The following is a 23,035-nucleotide window of genomic DNA, read 5'->3' as shown; positions in this document are numbered from 1 at the left end:
ATCCATGTTAAAATGATGATTAACTGAAATTAACTAAAAATTTTAAATAGTGCTCCTCCGTCTAAGTAGCCACATGCATTTCAAGTGCTCAATAGCCCTATGGGGCTGGCGACTGCCATACTGGACAGCATGAGGCTCTGCTACTCCAAGTGTGGTCGTGGGACCAGCAGCGTCACCATTATGTGGGCACATTAGAAATAGAGATCCTTGAACTCTGCACTAGACCCACTGAATCTGAATCTGCATTTTAACAAGCTCCCTGGGTGATCTTGATGTTTGTTACAGTTTGAGAAGCTCTGCTCAAAAGGCTAAAATCTTAAATCTTGTGCTTGGCTTTTAAAGCCCTGTGTGAGCTAATTCCTGTCTCCTTTCCCACTCTTCTCTTTACCCCTGAATCCATTTGCTATTTGTTCTTCCTCACTTCAGTATCTCTGTCCCTTCTGTTCTCCATTGCCTGGAAACCTCTCTTCCCTTTGTCCTCCTGGAAATCTCCCGCTTGTCCTACAAGAGCCCCTCAGATATCACCTTCCCTGTGGAAGTTTTCCTGATCCTCACACTCTGGTCAATGGTAACTCCTTGTTTCTCTGCATTCTGTTCCACTCTCTGCCTCTGTTATAGAGTCCTGGACTGGAATTCTGACTTTCACACATACTCATCGATTTCCAAAATAGCTACCAAAAATCCCTACCTCCTGGTTTTCATGCCCTTTTCATCCATTTCCCTTGGGTGTGGCCTGGGCCTAGGAAGCACTTCTAACCAGTAGAATATGGCACTAGTGATGGGATGTCACTTCCAAATTTGTTGCAAAATGACTCCTGTCTTGCCAGCCCTTTCATGTTCTCTCTCATGAGGAGGGCTTGTCCTGGAAAGACAGCTGCCAGGTATGAACGAACTGTCCTATGGAGAGGCCTATGAATCAAGGAACTGGTGCTGGCTGCTTGAAGCTTTACAACCACCATGTGAGTGAGCGTGATGATGAGTCTCTCCTTTTCCCTCTCCCCTTGCCCTCCCTTGGAGTCTTCAGATGAAACAGTAAACCCTGTCCACCAACTTGACTACAGCCTTGTGAGAGACCCTGGGTCAAAGGCACCCAGCTAAGCTGTCCCCAGATTCCTGACTCTCAGAAACTGTGACTCTCAGAAACTGTGAACTAATAAATGCTTGCTGTTTTAAGTTGCTAAGTTTGGGGATATGCAGATAACGAATGCAAATAGTGACGTGAAGACCAAGAAGAGGGACCCCTGTCTACTTCTCCAGTCTCATTGCTCTCTTCTATCCCATGCTCCAGTCATTAAAATTATTAGTTTCTATCCTAACAATCAGCTTGCTCTTTTGCCAACAGATAGTTAGCAGCCAAGTACCTAACGCTTATGGCTCCAGGGCTTCGTGGACAAGGTCTCAAAATGTCCTAAACATAGTTCAGCTTTGCTCCTCACTTCCTGCTTTGTTTGTTGTTGTTGTTAAGTGCTGTCGAATCTATTCAGACCCATGTTTGCTGTTGTTAAGTGCTGTAGAATCGATTCCCACCCATAGTGACTCTGTATAGGAGCAGCTGGTAAGTTTGAACCACCAACCTTACAGTTCAAAACAACTTTGCAGTCTAACGCATTAGCCCACAGTACCACACCAGGACTCCTTTGTTGTTGTTGTTAGGTGCCATTGAGTCAGTATTGACCCATAGCAACCTTATGCACAGCAGAAAGAGACACTGCCTGATCCTGGGCCGACCTCACTATTGTTGCCATGCTTGAGTCCATCGTTGCTGCCACTTGGCCAATCCATCTCGTTGGGGGTCTTCCTCTTTTTCTCTGACCCTCCACCTTACCAAACATGATATCTTTCTCCAGCGACTAGTCCCTCCTGACAATATGTCCGAAGTATGAGAGACAAAGTTTGGTCATCTTGGCCTCCAAGGAGCACTCTGGCTGCACTTTTCCTCCTTTGTTTATGTGGTTGCAATTTCCTCATCACTGGCTTTCCAGCCCACCAACCTCCCCCTCACCTTTTTTTTTTTTTATCTCTGTATATTATCATTATTTTCCTCTCCTGTTTGAGTTTCAACATACTTTCCTGAACATGGCTTTATACTAGCCCTCTGTCTCCTTCTCCCTTGACCTTAATTTCACTGGACTCCACCCAGACCCCAGGGAATCTTTTTTGTCATTAGCTCACATGGCCAGAGCTTTTGGGATTACATGTATGTCTGTAGAAGGGAGAGGCAAGTGGTCTTTAATTGGATGTTTGCATAGGGTTGCTATGATGTAGGGTAAAGCACTGGATTGCAAGGTATGTTTGAACTGTAAGGTCAATGGTTCAAACTCACCAACCACTCCTTGGAAACCCTCTACAGGGTCATTATGAGTCTGAATTGACTCACGGGCACTTTAAACCAACAACAACAATCGTATTAGAGTGTTATTCAAGACAAAGTCAATATCCTCAAATTTTACTGATTATACTAGTCCTCCAACACAGAAGTATTTGGAAAACATGCAAACAATTTCTGGGGTTTTAAAATATGTTGTTTGTCAGCTTTGTGACCCAAATACAGCTGTTCTATCTGCTAGGTGGACCTCAAGTTTCTGACCTAAAAAGAAAGGGACTAGACTATATCATTGTTACAGTCCTGTTGTTGTGCCATCAACTTGGTTCCGACCCATAGTGACCCTGTATAGGGTTTCCACAGAGTGTCTGGTGAGCTTGAACAGCCAACTTTATGGTTCAAACTGACTTTGCAGTCCAGCGCATTAACCCACAGCACTACACCAGGACTCCAAAGTGCCATTAACTATAAAATAAAATAATTTCTCTATGATCTGGAAGACTGAGCAATTAGCCTACACTGCTGATATAAATAGAACCCCCTCAAAGGAATAACACATCCCGAACAAAGTAATAAACACAGACCCATGGCAACAAAGAAAATCACATTTATTAAAAATTGAAATGATCATTTACCAGTGTGAGCATTCATCTCTAAGGCACTTGAAGAAAAGTGGTTTTGGCCAAGGCAGATGTGTCAGCTCTCTGCCCTGTCTGTTTGTGATTCCAGTGGGAATAGCTGTCAATTCCCAAAGGCTCTTCTTGCCAAGACATTAATGACATATTGGTAAGTGGGAAAGGCAGGTTACAAAACAATGCACAATATGGCCTCACTATGCATATTCAGTATCTCTATTCTGAGAAAACCATTTGGAAGGCTAACAGCAGGTGCTTTCTGCATGGGAAAATTAAGGACCATTTTATATTATCTTGTCTGTATAGTGGCTTTTACTTTGCACACAATGAACGTATTATTGTCTAAATCAGGAAATCAAAAAAGCTCTTTAAAAACAAAAAAACAAAAATCCATTTTCTTTCCAAAGTGCACACCCAAGGAGTATAAAGCCTTGCCGAAAGGAGACTATTCATATCACAGATGTCTTTCTACCAGCAGAGCACCAGGGAAATGTAAAGTGGACAGGTTGGCTTCCCAAGACATGATAACCTGCCCAGCCCTCCACCTACAGCATCTGTCTACAGCATGCGTTTGGGAAAACAAAGAGATTATGTCTTCATGTTTTCAAGCTTCTCGTACTCATAAGAAACTTTCCTTCTAATTCTTATTATGGCATCCACAAATCTTTTTACCTGTTACTGTCTAGTCTATTCCGACTCATAGGGACTCTATAGAGCTGTCCTATAGGATCCCCTGGGTTGTAAATTTTACTGAAGCGGACTGCCACATCTTTCTCCTGCAGAACTGCCAATAGGTTTGAACTACTGACCTATGAGATGAGGTAATAACAAATATTTTTGAATAGTATTATGTCTGGCTTAAAAAATATGTATTGTGAGTTCATTTTTGTTATTAAGTGTCATCGAGTCAGTTCCAACTTACAGCGACCTTCTATAGAGTCTCTGAGGCTATACATCTTTACAGGAACAGAAAGGCTCATCTTTCTCCCACTGAACGACTGGTGGGCTTGAACCACCAACCTTGTGATTCACGGTCCAGTGTTTATCCATACAGAGCCACTGCACTTCCTGAGTTAATTATAGAGAATATAAAAAAGAAGGATAAAATAAGGATCACTTAGGATCTCAACACTCAGAAAGAACTGCTGAAACATGTTTGTGTATGTACTGTTAGCTTCATTTCTGCTTCTTGGTCCTCTAACACTCTTCATCTGATATTAGTATAGTTATGGTAGGTATAGAGTGCAAATGCTTAAAAATGGTCCCCATATTGTCAACTCAAACCATATCTCCTGTTCCATTTCCCTGTTCTCACTATACATGCAGAAACTCCTGGTTCTCATACTTTGGTTATATGTATGCAGACATTCCCCTCCTTCTGCTATGTTATATGTATGCTATGTTATATGTTATATATATGCTAGGAAGGAGCAGACATTCCCCTCCTCCTGCTATGCATACTGAAAGTCTTTGTTCCCTAGTAAGGTGACAGGCAGTCCAACACCTTGTGGTTTTCCTGCCTTTTCCATGTTCCACCTTTGCTACCCTGACACATGAAGCTTGTGTACTCCATATGAAAAGACCCTAGCCCATACCCTCGCATAGAATGTTGACCATCTACCCAACTGTCACTGGAAACAGTCTCTGTTTTGTTCTGATCAGTAAGTTTCCCTATCTGTAAACCATCTTTTCTTTTCTGTAATAAACTAATGTCTCTCAAACTGACTCTTAATCATCTTGTCGATCTTTTAGCAGTCGTATACACAGAAGGATTCTCCCTTCTAGGTTTAAACCCAAACAGTTATTGAGCTAATGAGGTGACAAAAACAACCCCAGGACTCCTGAGACGAGATGGGAGGGAAAACAAATTCAGTAGGGGATGTCCCAGGATGACCGCTGGCCTCCATGGTTACTTCCGTAGTACAGTTGCTGGAGACTTGGGGACCTGTGTCTGAGTTAGGAGACACCCTGAAAACACTGCAAGGATTGATGGAACTCCTACGAGGAGTTGGGTCAGCATGAGTCAGAACTGACTCAAAGACACTTAACACACACACATACACCTTGGTTTGTTAGTTATTGACTCCTATTATTCTTCTAGTGGTTATTAGAAAGATTTCAGCATACATCCTTGACTTCTTCAGAGTCCAATATAAATTGTTATTCTTGTAATTTCCTCAACTATTCTTATAACTTCTTCAGTTTTATAAAGCTCTTGGAATATTTTAACTCAGTTTATCCCCTCTTGCTGATACATAAAGGATCTCTGGTGGTATGTTGGGTTAAGTATTGGGTTGCTAGTCACAAAGTTGATTGTTCAAACTCACCAGGTGTTCCATGGGAGAAGGATGAGGCAGTCTGTTTCTGTAAACATTTATAATCTTGGAAAACCTACAGAGCAGTTCTACTTGGTCCTATAGGGTTGCTATGAGTTATCATTGATTCTACGGCAATGGGCTAGGTTTTTTGTTTGCCTATCATATGATCCTGGTGTGGCGCTGTGGGTTAATGCGCCATACTGAAAAGTCACTTGAACTACAAATTTGGTGGTTCAAGCTCACCAGACACTCCTTGGAAACCCTATACAGGGTCTCTATGGGTCGGAACCAACTCGATGGCACTTAACAACTATAAACAACAACATTTGTATAATTGTTGTCAGATATTTTGATTCCAAATGTACTTTAAACCTCATAATACATTATTATCAATATTTGTTTTTCCAGTTTTATATTTATTCAAATATTTTCCTTTGCTTGTTTCCCCCTCATCATTTGAGCTGTATTTCAATTTAGAGCTTTTAAAAGCCCTTCCTGAATGTACATATTCCTCTCTGTTTTTGGAAAATACCTTAAAAGAAACTTTTTCCAACATAAATGTAGAAAAATAGGTACACGAACCAAGCCACCACTATAGAAGAAGAATGTTGTTGTTGTTACGTGCCGTCGAGTAGGTTCCGACCCATAGCGACCCTGTACAGGGTTTCCGAGGCTGTAAATCTTTACGGGAGCAGAACGCCTCATCTTTCTCCTGTGAAGCAGCTGATAGTTTCGAACTGCTGGCCTTAAGGTTTGCAACCCGATTTGTAACCACTACGCTACCAGAGCTGAAGAATAAAACCTTAAAATTCTATTAGGGCATGAACTTCCACATGTTCACACAATACTTGATCTGTTTATGATTTTTTGTTATTTTTGTTTTGTTTTGGGGATTTGTGGGGGGTTTGTTTTTTTAAGTGTTGACTTTTTTTTTTCTGGTCATCTGATGACAATGCATGTGAAAAATATCACAATAGGTAAGGAGTGTTGAAGGAGGTTGGAATGCAAGAGAGATTACTCTCTAACTTAAAAACAAACACAACACTGTGAAGAGGGAGTGTGCATCTTTGAGAAACCATTTTCTTCAAAGTGAATGCACAAAATGATGAGATTCACTAATGGCTCTTTCGCTTCACAGTGGAAGTGACCAGTTTATAGCTACTTCGACATTACTGGCCTGTGTATGCTGAAATTCAAATAAATTACATTAATCTGAGAGAGTGGGGGAAAAAGGCTTATAAGAAGTTTCTACTCATTTGAAAGTTAAAGATCCCCCACTCTATTTGACTGTTTTTTCCTTCCATCTTTCCTGCAGAAGAGTTTTCTTTCAGTCTTACTCATGAGGGAGATGGCATGGGGTAAGGGTTGCTGTAAGTGGCTGCTATCCTTAATTGCTTCCTTTGCAGCGATAATCAGAGGAGTCAAGCTGGAGAAAGGTTTGGTTAATTTTAGAAATGGACACTGCCAAAAGTCGTTGGCAGATCCTCGCCTATCCACATCTATTTCAAGACAGTGATTTAAGAAGTCACAGAACATAGTTGAGAGTATTTCAGTATTCTTGAGTTCTGGGGTTCAGTTAGTGGCTATCAGGTAATGCCCTGAGTGGATTTTCATTAAGGTAAGTGGGTTCACCTTCAACCATTTCCATTGCCATAATCCCCAGAGATCAGCTATCAACTTTCAGATCGTAAGCTTTTTGAGTTACCATTTACTTTGCTCAGGGGTTATCTGTGCACAGAATCCCAGATCAGTCAATTTAACAAAGCCATCCATCCCAAGGAGAATATTGGCACTCTTTATGTCTCTGTGGATCACGTGGTTTGAGTGTAAGAAATCCAATGCTTAGAGGCACTCTCTACAGACAGATGCTATCTGTCCTTCTACAGGTCTCCATGACCATGTCAGTCAAAGACCCACCAGACAAGTGATACCATGACTACCCATAGTTCATTGCCCACTAAGTAACTATCTAAATAATTAACAATATTGGGGTTCTTATTTTCTCTCATGACTAGAGTTTCATTAATAATTAATTCCTTTTGGGACTGTATGGCCACCTTGTGTCCTGTTGCAATGTCTCGTGCTGTATAAATAGTACCTGATGTCCCTTGAATAATTGTCTTAAATCTTGTGTATTTTGTCTTTGGGTCACCAACACTCACAATTCTTCTTAACTTCTCTAGGATCTCCTCATCTGTCATCTTGGATTTTTTTTCTTTGCCGATGATCTGTGTTCCTGTACAAAGAACTAGAATTGGCATTTTCACTAGAAGGCAGTGTAACCTCTATTTGGTGCTACTGGTGAAGCAATGGATTCAACTACAGAGCCAGTGTAGATTGATTTTTTATGCTCTGGTCTTGGTGTGATAACTGATGGTGGTTCACTGTTATCGTCTTCCTCTTCTTTGTCTTCTTCAGACACGAAGGAACCAGAGCAGGCTCTGATGCTGTTATTGTACTTGAAGGATTGGCTGCTATGTATCCATGTGCACTTTTATCTCCTGATGTAAAGTTCATGTATTTCTGATTGTTAACTGTTTCTTTGGAATCATAGAATTTGAGAACATCTAGAATAGCTTGTGGATTCTTCTTCTGTTCCCATTGGGTCATATTGGAGATTTGGAGTAATTGGACCCATTGCTCAGGAATTCCAGTGAATTCCCCAGTGACTGCATCAAACCCCACATGAATTACATGCTCAAAGTCTGAAGGAAGAGAAATCTCTGGATGCTCTAACTCTTTCTTCTTCTTGGTTTTGTCTCCTCCTCCTGGGAAGATAGAGCAAAGACTGCATTTTCTATTCTTCTCTTCAAGGGCCCTGAGAAATGGTTTGGAGCTGTGATTGAGTGCTGAAGAATCCTGGTTGTTACTATTCATCTTCAGTGGAGGAGCTAGAGATTTCTCTTCATTATCCAGACCATCAGACATGTTCAGTTATATCAGATTTCACAGCTCTACGTATGATGATGACCAAAAGCTGGCAGATATATCAAATATGTTGAAGGAAAAAAATGGAGACTCAAAATGCACTCAGAAGTGGGAGGGGGGGAGGCATGCAAGAATGCTCAAACTTACAGATCGTACTCATTTGACCTAGTTTGGATGACTTGATGATCAGAACTCAATTAGAGGAAGATGAAGACAATTTGATACAGGAAGCAAGTGTAAATTGCTATAATTTGATGAACTTGACCTGTTCTTATGATATAGTAGCTCAAAATACCAAATGAGAGGGAAGGACTCTTCACACCAAGGATCAAGCCTATCCCCCCCAGTACACAGGGTTGATAGGGACAGACAACTTAGACATTGGCTACCTAAAACTGGGGGGAGAGGGGTCTGTAAAGGCACAAAGTGGCTTGCTTACAAGTTTTCAAGAGGGAGTTTCAGAGAGGGGGGGGGAAGGTAGAATCCCCACTGAATAGTTTTCCTTTTGTCTAGGTGAGTCTAGTGAAAGGAGATAAGGATAGGATTCTTTTGATTCAAAAGTGAGTAATTGTTATCATGATTGTCATTATGACTAATTGTGATTGTCACAACTATAAAGGTAGAGACTGTGTTAAAAAAAAAAAAAAAAGACGGTGGGAGTAGTTAATCTTACATTCCAGGAACAGAGGATCTTAGGGCCATCAAGAGGGAAGAGCATGAGCAGAATATGGGATCCTAACCAGAGAAGCAGTGACACCAGAGATGGAGACAGAGGAGATGGCAAGGAAAGATACAGTAGCTGGGGACTCCAGACTCATGGAAAGAGAAAGACTGTATGCTGGCAGGCAGAAGGCTGGCTTGCAAAATGTGTACTTTGGTTGTTTAAACAATTATATATTTCTGCGTGTTTTTGTGTACATTTACCAAAAAAAAAAAAAAAAGGAATAGAGGCAAATACTGTTAAATGAAAGTGCACGGAAGGTATTGAAACAGCATATTATTGGTTGAGTGCAACACCGATGTTTTCCCATGTAGACTATCACTCAATTCACAATAAAAGCTTTTAAAAATCAGTGAATAGTAAGATTAAAAGTTATATATTTAAATATATCCATGCATATAATAATGTGAAGAATTTGGAAAATACGTTCTAATATAATTAATTGCTTAAATTGTTGCCCACCCCCAACCACTCTTCACATGAGTGAATGAAAAAAAAAAAAAAAAAAGATCACTGCAAACTGATTTTAAAGAATTCCTATAGTTTAATCTTTCTTCGTGGTCACCAAAAAAAAAAAAAAAAAAAGATCACTGCAAACTGATTTTAAAGAATTCCTATAGTTTAATCTTTCTTCGTGGTCACCTAAAGTTTAGAAAGTTAAGGCATAGTGTGACCTTCATGTATGCTGTGTGAAATTAGAAGGTACCAGAGATTTTTGTCATTGCCTTCCAAGTACACTAACTTCTTGATTTATCAGGTACTGAAAAATTAGGCTCTGAGATGTTTGCTCAGAGGCTGGAAGAGATCTACTGTGGTACATTAGAAGATTTGTGTTTGGGCAGTCCCTCAAAAGGAAACAGTAGGATCAATAAATATTAAATTTGTGCTTTAAAAAAAAAAAATGCAATCAAATGGGCTGGAGACAGGGCAGGCAGTATGCTTCAAGTTTTGTAGGGATTTTCTCATGTCTTTTTCAGCCTCTTCACAGCCTAGCAAAGGGGAATCACTACCATGGATCTCTGTTTACTTTTATTCTTCATATTTCCCTGAATTTCCGTGCTTCCGTTTAGACTCTGTTTTACTGTCTAAAGAACCCCTTTTACTTTGTTCTTTATTGCAGGTCTGATAGTGATGAATTACCTCAGTTTTTGTTTTTCTGGAAATGTCTTTAGTATATCTTTATTTAAGAATATTTTGCTTTGTATAAAATTTTAGGTAGACAGCTATTTTCTTTTAACATTAAAAAAAATGTTTGCATGTTTAAATTAAGCATTTAGCTTAACTTAAAATTTTAATTAAATTAAAAAAAATTATTTCCTTAGTGCTTAAAATTGTCTTCTGACTTTATTTATTTTGATAAGTCAGTCTCATTTCTAATGTTTTTATTAAGTGCCATTGAGTAGTGACGGGGTATCGGGTTTTTGAGCACTAGCTGACTACCTTGTGGTTAGCAATCCAGTTCCTATCCTATGATGCCACACAAAGATTCCAATACCACTTCTTTAATGTCAATGTCTTTTCCATTTACCAGTTTAAAACTTGTTCTCTTTTTATTGGCATATAGAAGTTTTACTTGACTTTCCTATGGATGGATTACTTTGTAGTTGTCTTGCCTGGATTGCATAGTGATTCTTGATATCCTTCACTCAGTAAGTTTAATGTTTTTTATCAGTTTTGGAAAACACTTGAGTTGTTTTCTCTACACATATTGCTTCTGTGCCATTTTATCTCTTCTTCTTTTCTAGGGCTCCAATTTGTGGCTCTATGGGTTAATGCGCTGGACTGCAAAGTTGGTTTCAACCGAAAGGCCAGTGGTTGAAACTCACCAGTCGCTCCTTGGAAACCCTATATAGGGTCGCTATTGGTTGGTACCAACTCGATGGCACTTAACAACAATAACAATTATGGGTCTGTTAGACCTTTTTTTTTGTTTTTTTACCATATCTCATATGCATCCTAAGGAGCTCTGGTAGCTTAGTGGTTACAAATCGGGCTATGAAACTTAAGGTCAGCAGTTAGAAACTACGAGCCGCTCCACAAGAGAAAGAGTCTCTATGGGTCAGAACCAACTCAACAGCACTTAACAGCAACAACATATGCGTCTTAAATTTGTTTTTGTTTTTTTATCCTTTTTCAAGTTTCTAAGGGTGTTTTCAACTGACTTATCTTCCATATCATTAACTCTGTCCTTGCTCATTCTGTTAAGTGCTGTTGGGTTGGTTCTGACTCATAGCAACAATGTATAGGGTTTCCAAAGAGCAGCTGGTGAGTTTGAATTTCAACCTTTTGGTTAGCAGTCTAGTGTTTATCCTACAACAACACACCTATCTGTTGAATTCTTAATTTCTCTTAGATTTTTTATTCTAGAATTTCCATTCGAGCCGTTAGAAATGTGTTTTGATTTTCTGGTAAAACTCTTCATTGTGCCATCTATTTTCTTAAACATATATTAAGTATTGGAAAGCCCATGTCTGATAACGCTACCAACTCAGTCACCTCTTGGTCTACTTCTATTGTCTAACTTTTTCCCTACTAGCATCTCTTATCTTGGGGATTTTGGTTAAATACCCTACATGTGTGTGAAATAGTATAGAAGCTCTGAATGAGACTTTAACTTATGTCAGAAAGTTAGAATTAGAGCAGATCATTTTACTTATATTTAATTGAGTCTGAGTATATACGTCTTTATAAGGTATGGTTTATTTTCAATCCACCTTTGCTCCATGATGCAGGCTTTTAGGGGTAACATTTGAAAATCTGAGGTGTTTACCTGTCGCTCCTTCTTGGTGAGACTACAACACCAGTGCTTATTTATTTCCACATTTCTCTGAGGCTGAAAAATCTGTTTAGCTCCTAAGCCTCTTGACTGCTAATTTCTTCTTAATTTCTCTAAGTCTGTGCTGTTTATGAATTGGTTGTGAATTGGTAAATGCCTCAAAAGGGCAAGCAGCTTTCTTTTCTGGACTCTTGTTCTCAGAGGATCTTAGCCTCTCAAGTTCTACTAGTTCTGAACTCTAATTTTTGCCTTCTCTTCAGAATTTTGACAGCTCTGCACAGATTCTGTATTTTAGAAAAGCCTCTTTATGCTACTTAGTCTTTTTGCCTACCTGACTCAAGAATTGAAGTCCTGGCAGCACAGTGGCTAAGAGTTTGGTTGCTAATTGGAAGGTTGCCTGTTTGAACCCACTAGCTGTTCTATGGAAGTAAAATGTGGCAATTTGCTTATATAAATACTTACAACCTCGGAAACCCTAGGGAGCAGTCTACTCTGTCCTACAGAGTTATGAAGAGTCAAAATTGACTCAACAGTAGTGGGTTTATTCAAGAATCCAAAAGTACTTTGAGAGGAAAAGGAGCATAGACATTTATGTTGTTGTTGTTAGGTGCCATCAAGTCAGTACCGCCTCATAGCGACCATGCACACAACAGAACGAAACACTGTCTGGTCCTGGCCAAATCTCACAATTGTTCCCACACTTGAACCCATTGATGCTGCCACTTTGCCCATCCATCTTGCTGGGGGTCTTCTTCTTTTTCTCTGACTCTCCACCTTACCAATTATGATTATCCTTCTCCAGCAACTGGTCCCTCCTGACAATATGTCCGAAGTATGAGTGACGAAGTTTGGCCATCCTGGCCTCTAAGGGGCACTCTGGCTGCACTTCTTCCAACATAGATCTGTTGGTTCTTTGGCAGCCCATGGTACTTTCAATATTCTCCTCCAATGCCATAACTCAAAGGCATCAATTCTTCTACGATCTTTTTTATTCATTGTCTAGCTTTCGCATGCATATGAGGTTATTGAAAATACCATGGTTTGGGTCAAGTGTACCTTAGTCCTCAAGCTAGCATCTTTGCTCTTGAACACTTTAAAAAGTCACATCAAAAAAATAATACATCATTACCACATGGGATTCATTACAGGGATGCAAGGATAGTTCAACATTAGAAAAACAATCAGTATAATCCATAATATAAATAAGAAAAAAGAAAAGAACCACACGATCATATCAATTGATACAGAAAAGGCATTTGACAAAATTCAACATCCATTCCTGATGAAAAAGTAGGAATTGAAAGGAAATTCCTCAACATAATTAGGAGCATATATAGAAAACCAACAGCCTGCATTACTCTCAATGGAGAGAAACTGACAGCCTTCCCTCTGCAAACAGGAACCACCAGATAAGCATACCCTTTGTCACCACTCCTATTCAATATGTGCTGGAAGTCTTAGCCAGACTCGGGTTCACAGGAGTCTATTGAATGTTGTAGGGCTTAGCTAGCAGCTTCATTGCTGTTTTTCCCTCACTTCCCCTTATCAGAGATGAATGTGATCACCAATCAGGGCGTGTTTTCCCATTGAGTCTTAGTCTTGGAAGGGGGTTTGCCCTAAGGGGCCCGATCACTTGCCTTGATTTCTCCTAGGTGAGCAACTTGCTTGTTCTTGTAGTATTCAGTCAGGCTGCCTATGTTGTTTTGTATTTTTCCTATCGGTCTTTCTTTCAAGAAGTATCTTTTGTTCTTCTAGCCGCTCCAGGCTAGTCTGAGTCCATGGAACTTTTAATATTCTTCTCCAACACCATAATTCAAATCCATTAATTCTTCTATGGTCTTCCTTACTCATTGTCCAACTTTCATATACATATGAAGTTATTGGAAACATGGCCTGGGTGAGGCACACATTAGTTCTCAAACTGATAGCTTTGTTCTTAAACACTTTAAAGAGGTCTTGTACAGCAGATTTGCCTAGTTTATTACGTCATTTGATTTCTTGACTGCAGCTTTTATGAGTTTGGTGATACAAACAAAATGAAGTCTTTGACAACTTCAGTCTTTTCTCCATTTATCATGATGTTACTTATTAGAATCCTGGTGTGGCACTGTAGGATAAGCACTGGACCACAAGGTCATTTGAACTGCAAGGTTGGTGGTTCAAACTCATCAGCTGCTCCTCAGAAACCCTTTACAGGGTCTCTATGAGTCAGAACCAACTAGAAAGTGCTTAACCACAATAACGTTTATTGGTACTGTTGAAAGGATTGTTGTTTTGTTTACATTGAGATGCAATCCATACTGAATGCTGTGATCTTTAATCTTCATCAGTATTTTAAGCCCTCTTTGCTTTCAGAAAACAAGACTGTATCATCTGTGTATCACAGTTTGTTAATGAGTCTTTCTCCAATTCTGATGGCATATTCTTCTTCATATAATCCAACTTCTCAGGCTATTTTCTCAAAATACAGATTGAATTAGTATGGTGAAAAGGTACCACTCTGGTGCACACCTTTCCTAATTTTAAACCATTCATTGGCTCCTTGTTCAAACAACTGCCTCTAACTCTATGTGCAGGTTCCTCATGAGTACAATGAAATGTTTTGGAACACCCCTCTTTGCGTTGTTATTTATAGCTTGTCACAATCCATACAGTCAAAAGCCTTTAGTCAAAAAAGGATAAGTAAATATCTTTTTGTTATTCCCTGCTTTCAGTCAAGATCCATCAGACATCAGAAATAGTATTCCTCATCCCACGTCCTCTTCTGAATTTGGTTTGAGTTTCTGTTAATATACTGTTGCAACCATTTTTAAATTATCTTCAGAAAAAATTTACTTGCATGTGATATTGATGATACTGTTAGATGACTTCCACATTCTATTGGGCTACCTTTCATTGAAATGGGTACAAATATGGATCTCTTCCAATCAATTAGCAAGGTAGCTGTCTTCCAAATTTCTTGGGCTGATGAGTGATTGCTTCCAGTGTTCTTGGGATAGATGAGTGAGTGCCTCCAGTATAAAAAATAAATTTGTTTTAAGATTTCAGTTTGTATTTTGTCCATTCCTGAAGCCTTATATTTTGCTAATGCCTTTAGTGCAGCTTAGATTTCTCCCTTCAGTACCAACAGTTCCTGATCATATGCTACCTCTTGAAATGGTTGAACATCAACCATTTCTTTTTGTTACAGTAGCTCTGTATATTCCTTCCATCTTCTTTTGATTGTTTTCTGCATCATTCAATATTTTACTCTAAGTCAAGTCTTGAATTTTTTTCTTCGGTTCTTTCAGTTTGAGAAATGTTGAGTGTGTTCTTCCCTTTTGGTTTTGACTTGTCTTCTTGAGCTTCCCTTTGAAATTTCTATTCAACACTTTAATTTTCTCATTTCTACCATTTGCTTTAGCTTTTCTATGCTCAAGAGCAAATGTTAGTCTCTTCTGATATCCCCTCTGGTCGTTTTTTCTTTTCCTGTCTTTTTAATAACCTTTTTTTTCCCTTCCTGTATGATGTTATTGATGTCATCACAGATGTCGTCTAGTCTTTGTTCATTAAATGCCTAATACATCAAATCACTTCTTGAGATGGTCTCTAAATTCAGGTGAGATCTATTCAAGGTCCTGTTTGGCTCTTGTTTTAATGTTCTTCAGCTTCAGCCTGGATGTGCAAATGAGCAATCAATGGGCTGTTCCACAGTTGACCCCTGGCCTTTTTTTTTTTTTTTTTTATGATGATATTGTGCTTGTCAACCTTATCCTCACACAGATGTAATAAATTTGATTCCTGTATATTCTATCTTGCGAGGTTCGTGGATACAGTTGCCTTTTATGCTATTTTTAAAAGGTATTTTGAATATGCCATTGGTCTTGAAAAATTCTATTATGTGGTCTCCAGAAACATTTCTAACACCAAGGCCTATTTTCCAACTACTGATCCTTCCTCTTTGTTTCCAACCTTCACATTCTAATCACCAATAATTATCAATACATCTTCATTACGTGTTTGATTGATTTCAAAATGAATAAATTGGTAGACTTCTTTGATTTCATCATCACTGGCTTTCCTGGTTGGTGCATAAATTTGAATAACAGTCGTATTAACTGGTCTTCCTTGTAGGAGGATGGATATTATCCTATCACAGACAGCTTTGTACTTCAAGATAGATCTTGACATCTTCTTTTTGATGGTGAATACGACACCATTCATTCCTCTTGAATTTTTCATCCCTGACATAGTAAGCCATATGATTGTCAGATTCAAAATGGCCAATACCAGTCCATTTCAGTTCACTAATGCCTAGGATATTGATCTTTATGCATTCCATTTCATTTTGACAACTTTCAATTTTCCTATTCCTACCTTATATGTTCCATGTTCCAATTATTAATGGATGTTTGCAGCTGTTTCTCTGTTTTGAATAGTGCCCCACCAGAAAATGAAGGTCCAAAGGTTTTACTTCATTTGTATCATCATGGTCAACTTTACTTTGAGGAGGCAGCTCTTCCCCAGTGTATTTTGAGTGCTTCCTGACCAGAGGGAGTCATCTTCCAATGTTTTCATCTTCGGGAACTATATTAGAGGATGTATCCACTGCTAGTCTTAAGGTATTCTGTGGCTAAGCATACCAAACTAATCTGCTTCTCCTTCCTTTTAGCCTGGAAGGTCAGCTGAAACCTGTCCACCATGGATGACCCTGCAGGTATTTAAAATTCCATTAGCAGAGCTTCCAGCATCATAGCAACACACAAGTCATCACAGTATGACAAACCGACAGATAAGTGGTAGAAAGTTTCCAATTTGATAGATAGAAATATTAGAAATATCATCTCATAATACTATAGGAGTAGGGGTAATCATGAGTCAGTGCGCATATGAGTTAATTTTTCATTTATATTATCAGTGGATGGCTAAAATTCATAAATCAAGAAATGAGGGCATATACACAATCTGAGAATCTGCAATAAATACCAGAAGCAATAATCAAATGAATTGGGTGTGGTTGCTCTTGAGAAGTTAGCGGGCAATGGTGGGCTAGGGTTGGGTTAGAGGAGTTTAGTGGAACCGCAGGAGACTGGTGCTTTGGTGCTTATACCCCATGGAGTGTATCTTTTAGAAGCATGTTATACATATTATACATAATATCTTGTATGAGTCCTGGTGTGGCACTGTAGGATAAGCACTGGACTGCTATTGGCAAGGTGGTTCAAACCTTCCAGGGCCACTGTGAGTGAGAACTGATACCATGGCTCTTAACAACAACAATATCTGGATATTGGTTTAATTTGCATTTAAGTTTATTATCAAGACTGTCATAAATATGGGGACTGCGGAGGCTCCATACGGTAAACACTGGACTGTTAACCACAAGGTCCACGGTTTGAGTTCGCCAGTCGCTCCATGGGAGACAGATGAGGCTTTCTGCTGCCACAACCCTTTACAGCCTTGGAAACCCTTTACAGAGTCTGTGTGAGTGAGAACCAATTTGAAGGCACTTACCAATAACAGTCATAAATGTGCAATCCTAACACCACGAGTCCTGGTGTGGCGCTGAATAATGAGCACTGGACCGTAAACCACAAGGTCGTCCGTTCAAACCCACCAGCTGCTCCTTTGAAACCGTATACAGAGTCACTATGAGTTGGAACTGAGGTAACAGCACTTAACAACATCAGCTAAGGAGCCCTAAGCACTGAGATGCTAACCTAAAAGTGGGCCGTTTGAACCCTTCCAGTCGTTCTGAGGGAGAAAGACTGAACAGTCTGCTCCCTAAAGATTGACGGCCTCGCCTTGGCAACCCTCTGCTGCACTTCTACTCTGTCCTAGAGGATCCTTAGGAGCTGTGTTGACCAGGGCTGGGGTTTGGTTTTGTTTCTGGTATCAAGTAAAACTCTGGACTCCTGACATAGCACTGTCTGATAAGCAATGTACTGCTAACTTAAAGACTGACATGACAGTAGGCTCCTCAGAAACACTGTGCTGTTGAGTAAGTTTCAAATCATAGAGACCTTGTATAGGATTTTCATGGAGCGGCTGGTGGGTTTGAACCGTTGATCTTGTGGCAAGCAGTCCAATGCTTATCCTACAGAGCCACACCAGGACTCCCTATATGTTGTTGGTATGTGCCGTGGAGTAGGTTCCGGACTCCTAGCTACACTGTACAGGGTTTCCGAGGCTGTAAATCTTTACAGGAGCTGAAAGCCTCATCTTTCTCCCGCGGAACAGTTGGTAGTTTCGAACCGCTGACCTTGCATTTGCAGCCCGATTCGTAACCACTACGCTACCAGAGCTCCTTGTTGTTGTTGTTAAGTGCCATCGAATCGATTCCGACCCATAGCGACCCTGTATAGGGTTTCCAAGGAGCAGCTGGTGAGCTTGAACCGCTGACCTTGCAGTTCAAACGACTTTGTAGTCTGACGCATTAGCCCACAGCGCCACACCAGAACTCCACCGTAGGACTCCCTGTATAGAGTCGCAATAAGTGGTAACTGACTCCGTGGCGCTAACAAAACTCGAAGACTCTCAGGGCACAAACTACAATTCCCAGGATTCTATGAGCCAAGGGGGTGGCTCAGGGCCAGGGTCCGAAAGACAGAATCTGCGGGCCTGCGCACGCGCACCGGCGCCCGATCCTGTCAGGCCAGCTGGGCAAGAGTACCGCGGCCACTCGGAACCCGAGATAGCGTTGGACTGCACCGCTCGGCGGAACCTGCGTTTTCTGTCTGGCCTCCTGCATGTGGAGAGGGCTTCGGGAGCGGCAGCGGTGGCAGTTTTAATTCGAGTCGGTGCCACGAAGGGGCCGCCAGGACGCGCCGGCGGAGGCAGCTCCAGTTCTGCGGGCCCGGGCTCCAGGTGAGAGGCGCGTGCTAAGGTTTGTGAGGGCTCCACCACCTGGTTGGGGTTTGGAGTTGGGGTGTGGGCCCCCGAATCTCCCTCGGGAGGGAACAACTGGAGTGCCTGACCCAGGGGAGGTTTCAGGACGTTTTTGCGAACCTGGAGTTTGCAGATCGGAGTGACGTGTGTTGCGGACTCAGGAGGCGCGGGAGGTAGTTTGCGGGGGCGGCATTCGAAATCCTTAGCTCGAGGCGGGCACTGGCAGCCGGTCCCCCACGCCCTTTGCTCGGGATGATGGTGCACAGGAGGGGCGGGTGGCAGGGAGCAGGTGAGGGGCCTGAGGGGGCCTGGGGCCGCCCAAGCTCCCCCAAAAGATAGCCACAGTACCTGGGCAGGCCTGTAGCTGATCCCTGGGCTTCTTAGGACTCGGTAAGGCACCTACTGTGGTAAAAGCCTGCTGCCCGAATAGCTATCAGGAAGGAACCCAGTGAGCTCGGACCCCATGCGTTTGTTTTGTCTGTTTTGTTTTGTTTTTATTGTTTTCACTTTATTCAACAAATTAGCTGCCTATTTGACAATATGTGTACAAATGTCAGCGACCTTACTTGCATTTTTCACAGTGTGTCTGCATTCTTTTAATTGTGTATGGTTACTCCATTTGAAACTCTAGGCGTTTGTGTAAGCTCCTGTCTTCAGGTCATTGATGGGAGTCTTTGATGAAGGCCTGTATCCCCCAAACCAGGGTCCTGCCTCATGATTGGCCAATGTCAGCATACTTTATGCCTACTAACTCTGATAGCCTTCTCTTGGGGAAAGTGAGGCCTGAGATGGAAAGAAAAGGGCTGACTTTTGTGGTTTGGGTGTGAGTATTTATTTAATTTTTTTATATGTGTAGACAGGCACACTCTACACTATACACAAAGAAAAACATTTGATTAACTGGCAATAGATATAAATCATGTGGCACTGTGGGTTAATATGCTGGACTGCAAAGTTGGTTTGAACCATAAGGTTGGTGGTTTAAACTTATCAGCTGCTCCTCGAAAGGTCGCTATGGATCAGAATCGACTTGCCGGCACTTAACTGACTTCCTTGGTTTGGCGTGTGTTTGATAGAACTAGTGACTAAGAGCACAGAACAAGGATCGTTCACTAAACATTTGCTGTGAGTCAAAAAGTATTGCTACTAGGGTTCCAGACAGGTTTAGTGTTGAAACCTGTGCCTGTGATCAGTGGGTGCAGACAAGTTCTCATAGTGATACAGCTGTCTTAGTCATGTTTAGGGTGCCTTCAAAAAACAGTAATTTCAGTCAAACAGCAGTGGCTTTAGAGAGGATCTATTGGCTAGGCCAGTTAAATTCAAGGCAGCAATGTCAACACAGAAGGTATGGTGAATGCTCCTGGAGACCCGAACGAGGTAATCTTAATAAATTTTCTCCAAGAACACAAGATAATCACAGGGCTTGTTATGAAGAAGTTTCTAGAATTGCAAACTATATTGGTGAAAAAAAGGCCAAGAAAGTTTTGCCACAGAATTTCCTATCATGACAATGAACCTGCTCATTCTTCAAGGGTAACAAGGACGGGTCTATCAGAATTTTGTTGAGAAACCTTACCCAGTCCATCCTACAGCTCAGATCTTGCCCCTTTAGACTTCGTTTTGTGCCCCAAATTCAAAGAACATTAAAAGGGATGCCCAAACTGCCTTTTTAATGTGGTAAATCCAAGAGGGCAGGATTCTTCAGGGACGGGGTGGTGGTGGTGGTTATGTGCCGTAGTCGGTTCTGACCTGTACAGGGTTTCCGAGGCTATATATCTTTATGGGAGTAGAAAGCCTCATCTTTCTCTTATGGAACAGCTGGTAGTTTCAAACTGCTGACCCTGAGGTTAGCAGCCCGACTCCTAACCGCTATGCTACCAGAGCTCCTCAGAGAAGGCTTAGAGAGATGGAAAGACCCCCTCAGGGGAGTGTATAGACCTAACTCATAACCACTGCTAACGAAGTCACTTTCCTGTTCATCTCAGTGGCATAGAAGCAGAAACCTTGAGGGGACTTAAGTAGTAAATTAATTTGATCTTTATTCTTTTTAAAAAAAAAAAAAGTCTTCATTGTTAATTTTTTTGGTTAAAAGGTTTCTATGATTTTGTAGCAATGCTTTTTTTTAAAGTTTTTTTTTTTGTGAATTGTTTACAGGGCAGATCATCAACAAATACATTCAATAAATCATGTACTTCGTTTCATTACAATGATTATAATCCCTGTAGTAATACTTTTTTTACTTACCCTCATATACGAGGGTACTTCTAAAGGTTTGTGGAAAAAATCCGTTATCTTTCTATCCAGTTTTCCATGAACTTTTTGAAGTCCCCATCACGTATGTGGGAGCACTCAAATTCTGGCTTTCATTTATGGCTGCGTACTATGAGTCAGAATCGACTCCACTTTCACTTAATAACAACAACAACCCTTGAATTAGTCAATTGCCTTCTCAGAACCTCCGTTTCCTTCTCTGCCAAATGTGAATAAAAGTATCTTCCTCACAAGGCATAGAGACCTGACTGCTGGTGCCCACCTCAAGCTAAAGACTTTGGTGATCACACAGACTGCCCACCACAGAGGGGTTATCCTGTCCCAATACCTGGCATGCCTCCTCAGACTGAATCACACATTACTCTTCCACTCTGTAAACGCCCCTGGCTCCCAGAACCATTCTGAAACAGTAGTACTGTGAGGATTACATGAAACAATGCTGAAGAGTCCTCAACCCACTATCTGTCATATAGTAAATGTACATAACTATTAGCAATTGTGATTGCTAATGATAGAAACTATTAGAGGTGAGGTTGGAACCCAGGTCTGTCTTTGCAGTGCACCTGCTGTCCTTTCTTCCACTCACCCATCGTGGACACCTTCCAGCTCACCCTTTCACATAACAAATGAGGAATGTGAATGCTAGGTGGTGGTAGAGCTAGGACAAGAAAACAATTCCCCTCACCTCCAATGATGGCCAACATGTCAGTTCCTGAGTTTGGTCCCTGGGAGAAGTGAGGATGGGGTGCTGGTGGTCATGTGGGTGTCCTGGTAACTGTGATGTGGCAGGCTATCAGAGCAGCTTCACTGGTTTTATAACCAGCCCCCAGGTTGGAAAGTTCTGTACTGGGCCATACTTTAGGAAATAGTGGTAAACAAAGGCTTCTCAGTGAATATGGAGCTAACCAGAAAATTAAATTAACCAAGGACTCTGTTCCCAACTGGTCCTCTTAAGTCTTGATTTGGTTGTAAGTAGAATACTTTCATTCCCCTAGGACTACCTGATTCCCAGGGATTTTAAAATTGGAATTGACACGTATTGAGCATTTGTCACATTGGGCTTTGGAGTCAACTGGGGTATAGAGCCCTGCTCCAGCACTTAATAGCTGTGCTTCCTTGATTGAGCGTATTTCCCCAAATGTGAAATGGAATGAATAACACCTACTTTGGGTTTATAGTGGGAAATAAATGAGATAATGCATATAAAGTACTTAACATAGCTTCTGGCATAGAATTATTGTTAAGTGCCATCGAGTCAGTTCCGACTCAAAGTGACCATGTATAGGGTTTCTGAGGAGCATCTGGTGGGTTTAAACCCGACGTTGTGGTTCAAACTGACTTTGCAGTCCAGCACATTAACTTGCAATGCCACACCAGGCATAGAATAAGAGACAGTAAATGGACTTCTAGTGTGGCACTATAGGATCAGCATTGGACTACGAACCACAAGGTTCAAACTCACCAGCTGCTCCTCGGAAACCCTATATAGGGTCGCTCTGAGTTGGAACCAACTCGGCGGCACTTAACAAACACACTTAAAAAAAAGTTTAGTTGTTAGAACTTTATGGTTAATAATAATTATTATTAAAATAATTGTGCTTTGCCTTGAATTCACAAAACTACCTTGTGAGGTGATTATAATTGTGTCTGTTTTTCTGACCAGGAAGTGGAGGCCTGGAGGGGTTATGAACTGGCCTCGGATCACTTAGCTGCTAAAGTGACAGGATGGGAGTTCAGATGCTGGCATCTGTAGCTTCAGAGCTAGTGTTTTAGTAGAGTTACAGTGCTGGGGGTGAGCAGGTCTTCTCCCACCACTTTGGGAAGAGCCAGGACTCCACAGTCTAGGGAGTTGTCTGGAATTGGCTGAGGCTGCTTTTGTCTAGTAGAGAAGCTTGGGTGAGTTTGGAGGATGAGGTGCTAGGAAAAGGACTCTTATCCATGGACCACAGGGCTGGGTGAGGGAGCAGACTAGGTGGGAGCTGAGAGGCCTAGTTATGAAAAGAAATGTTCAGCTTCTGGGAAGGGTTTGGGCCTACAGATGTTTTCTGTGGGCCTGACCTCTGCTTTGGGGAGGGGTAGAGCCCTGAGTCAGCCGGGATGCCTCTGCTCTAATTCTGGCTGCATGGGAGCTGTTGGGCAGCTCACACTACCTCTCAAGATCTCTGTTTTATCTTTTATAAAATAAAAGTTGTAACA

At 41.2% G+C, this 23,035-nt stretch overlaps 1 pseudogene; it reads right to left on the bottom strand.

The window, feature by feature from the left end:
• Positions 1–6,539: 6,539 nt before the first annotated feature.
• On the bottom strand, positions 6,540–8,204 carry LOC102839738 (annotated as a pseudogene).
• Between the last annotated feature and the right edge of the window lie 14,831 nt (positions 8,205–23,035).

Source organism: Chrysochloris asiatica, unplaced genomic scaffold (assembly GCF_000296735.1).
Source record: "Chrysochloris asiatica unplaced genomic scaffold, ChrAsi1.0 scaffold00124, whole genome shotgun sequence".
Classification (NCBI taxonomy): domain Eukaryota; kingdom Metazoa; phylum Chordata; class Mammalia; order Afrosoricida; family Chrysochloridae; genus Chrysochloris; species Chrysochloris asiatica.
This window is presented reverse-complemented; position numbering and strand designations above follow the sequence as displayed.